The sequence below is a fragment of the Populus euphratica genome, unplaced genomic scaffold (genome assembly GCF_000495115.2).
Source record: "Populus euphratica unplaced genomic scaffold, PopEup_1.0 scaffold150.1, whole genome shotgun sequence".
Taxonomy (NCBI): Eukaryota; Viridiplantae; Streptophyta; class Magnoliopsida; order Malpighiales; family Salicaceae; genus Populus; species Populus euphratica.
The window spans coordinates 404,978-408,820 of record NW_011499998.1 but is presented as its reverse complement, the minus strand read 5'-3'; positions in this window follow the sequence as shown (position 1 = coordinate 408,820).

Below are 3,843 nucleotides of genomic sequence, written 5' to 3'. Positions count from 1 at the left end.
AAAAAAAAAATGGATGACAACATCTATTGAAAATGCATATTTTACTTGTTAGCACGTTTTTTTTTAAAAAAAAGGGGTAAAATAACACATTTTGAAAAAAAACTTAGAAAAATAGCATAGCTTGCATAGATCGTAATTGAGAAATGCGATACTAAAGTTTGCCACTATTTAGAAACACGATATTTTAAAGAAATTATGAAATGAGCTGCACTAATTATGATGAGGAGATAACTGAGAAAAAGGAGAAAGAAAATAAAATAAAAACAATCTTGGAGGTATATTGAAACTTCGATCACAACACCACTAATATCATAAAAAATATCTCAATAAGAGAAATTCAACGACACTAAGAAGGTCACCAACAATGATGTCAACTTGGAGAGTAAGAACCCTTAAGCCCACACGCAAGAAAAAATAACTCTAGAAGAAAAAAATTAGATTACAAGAAAAAACACAACACAATGATTACCCAAGTTAAGACATTGAAGTTATTAAATGAAAAAGACATCGACCCTATGATTATAATGAACCATGAACTAGAAATATAAAGAAAAAATGTTACAAAGACAATTGATCTTTGATAATTCTAAAAAAAATAATAAACAAACAAAAGTATGAATGACTTGTCACACACACAAAATTATTTTGGAAATCCAAGTTAAAAAAAAAACCTAAATACAAGCTAAATGATCCTATTTATAATAAATAAAAATGTTTTAAACAAGGTTGGAGAAATAATAAGAGTATTAATCTAAATAAAAAAAAGAATCTTAAACCAACTTGGAAAACAATGTAAATCCTAAACAATAACTTTTAGACCTTATCGCAAAACTTTTTAGATTTGTAACTTGTTAACCTAAACATCCAGAATTAACACAATCGACTCTTCTTGAATCTTCTTAATTTTAAATCTTATAATAGACTCAATTAGTACTTCTAATAGATATTTTGGTGATACTTGCTTATTCATATTAAACAATGATGGGAGTTGGTACACTTGCCATCAAAGGCAAATAAATCACTCATCATCTTTAGACGGTAAGTGGAACTCACTTTGATCATCACTGGTAATCTTTCTTAGTGTTATTATATTTGTATTGTTGAAATCTTTTTTTATGATACCGGGGTGTATTAATCAGAGCTTAAACCAACTTGGAAAACAATGTAAATCCTAAACAATAACTTTTAGACCTTATCGCAAAACTTTTTAGATTTGTAACTTGTTAACCTAAACATCCAGAATTAACACAATCGACTCTTCTTGAATCTTCTTAATTTTAAATCTTATAATAGACTCAATTAGTACTTCTAATAGATATTTTGGTGATACTTGCTTATTCATATTAAACAATGATGGGAGTTGGTACACTTGCCATCAAAGGCAAATAAATCACTCATCATCTTTAGACGGTAAGTGGAACTCACTTTGATCATCACGGGTGACCTTTCTTAGTGTCATTATATTTGTATTGTTGAAATCTTTTTTTATGATACCAGGGTGTATTAATCAAAGCTTAAGTGTGCCTTCAAGTCTCTTTTTTTATTTCATCTTTTCCCTCGCTTAAGTGTGCCTTCAAGTCTCTTTTTTTTTTTTTTCATCTTTTCCCTCTTTTTTATCATAATTTGTGTGGCCCAATTTATAATGTCTTTAAAATATTATATTTTTGAATAACAATAAATTGAAATGTCATATTTTTAAGTTGCAACAAGTATAAATTATGTTATTTCACCAATTATTTTTTAAGTTGTGTTATTTTACCTTTAAAAAAACATGTTATTTTAAAAAAAATCATAAAAAATACCCAAAAAAATATGGCACATTCTCCTTTCTCTTTATCGCTGCCTTAATGGTGACATGCTTTCTTGTGGCCATTTTGCATATGTTTAAATGGATTGGAGAGCTTATGATCTTATAAACCCATTACTAAAGGTCTTGTATCTCACGAACAGTCAGTAAAGAGATTTTGAGCCTAGAAAGTTTGGCTTCCTCCTTACTCCAATAAGTTGGTGCCGCTATTCACAACCATGGAGGATGTGGGTATGAGCTGAATTGGGTCGCCTTCGCGGTCCTTAGTGCTGGACTAGAAGAAAATGAACATGGTTACCGCCAATGAGAAAAAAATGTAAGCATAAGAGATAATAAAGTCCAATCATTTTTTTATGTTTGTAAGGCACAATTACCATGGTTGGGGAAGAGATGGTGGCAGGTTGGTGGCTACCAGTTTTGGTGATTGTGGCTGTAACAACGTTGGATTCCGATAGGTTAGCTTTTTTGTGTGTGAGAGAGAGAGAGAGTTTTCTTTTCAAATATATACTAGGTTATTCTTGGCTTTACCATTCTTAGCTACGAGAAAGCATTGATCGGTGTTCAACAAGGAAAGTTAATTTTGCAAGTACAAGATGAACTAGTAATATTTAATATGTTTTAAGGCTATGCAATTTTTATCAAGTTGTGATTCTTGTTTTTAGGTGGATATCAATAACAAGTTGGTAGCCAAAACTTCTAAAATGAGGATTTAAAACTACCCCTTGAAGCATGTCTCACTAGTTCTTAAGTTATTCATTCCAAGCAAGTCGTGATTAATTAATGCAATAAATACTTGAAATTTCTTCTACCGTCCCTTCGAGTAAAGAAGCTAAAACTTGAAGAGATTGAAGCTAACATTGAAAATATAAAATCATTCATTCATGAGACACCCAGGAAGGAAATTAAGTCATTATCATCACATCTAAGGAATACCTATTTAGACGAATCTTTATCCCTTTCGATTATTGTCTCATCATCAACTTTTAGTGCTTTGAAAGAAGAAAGGTTGCTTGGGATTTTGATGGAGCACAAAACAACATTGGATTAGACTGTAGAAAATATCAAGGGTGATCATTCATCTTTTTTTATTTATTTTTTATGAGTAAGATTTTGCTAGAAAAAAATCTCAAGCCAATTGTCTAACCAATGATGCAAGATGTTGTATGGGTTAAAATTCTAAAATGATTGGATACTAAATAATAAGAACCAAGCAAAGTTTACCTAAAAACTATAAGCCTTTCTTATTCAGAGGCAACCCAAAACTTCTAAATTATTTTATTTTGTTTTGTTTTTTGAAGTTTTCTTGTATTTATAACTTGGATTATTATTGTTGTTATTGTTATTGTATTAGGTTTATTGAAGTTTAAGGGAGCCTCTCCCATACATTTTAGCATGTATTTTTAGAAAATACATGTAAGGAGTTTCCCTTGTATCCTTCTCTTTTTCTTTGCCTTGAGAATAATGTTTGGTTTAAGTCTGGAGGTGGAGAAACTATTTGCATCTCCTCTTTTTATTTTGACAATATTTAACCATATTTGATGTTCTTCTTGTAATATCATTCAAATAAAAGGTTAAATTAAAAGTTTTGTTTTTCAAGAAGTCAATGCAAAGATTGATTATTAATTAGAATCATGTTTTTAAAATCATTTATATAGGTAACTACTTCATAATTAAGATGTTTATAATAATGTTTTTATCTTGCCTTTTTCTTAAAAATCATTAGGCAGTTTAATGGCTCCTTCTAGCTAAACCATGCTTTCGAATTTGTATAGAGATATCATGGATTGTCATATTTAAATAATTTTAATTTTAATTGAGAATTAGTTTTGAATAAATTAGATTATTTCTCTACCAATATGAAGGATAAATAATTAATAATATATTTTAAAAATCAATTTGACCTGGTTGGGTAAATAAAAAGCCTTTAGTGCCTTGTCCATCTCTAGAATAATTTCAATATCTAATAGGTAAATAATCATAGTGAAGACAATAATCTTGTTTACATTATTATACTACTTGAAGCAACACGCTTGATA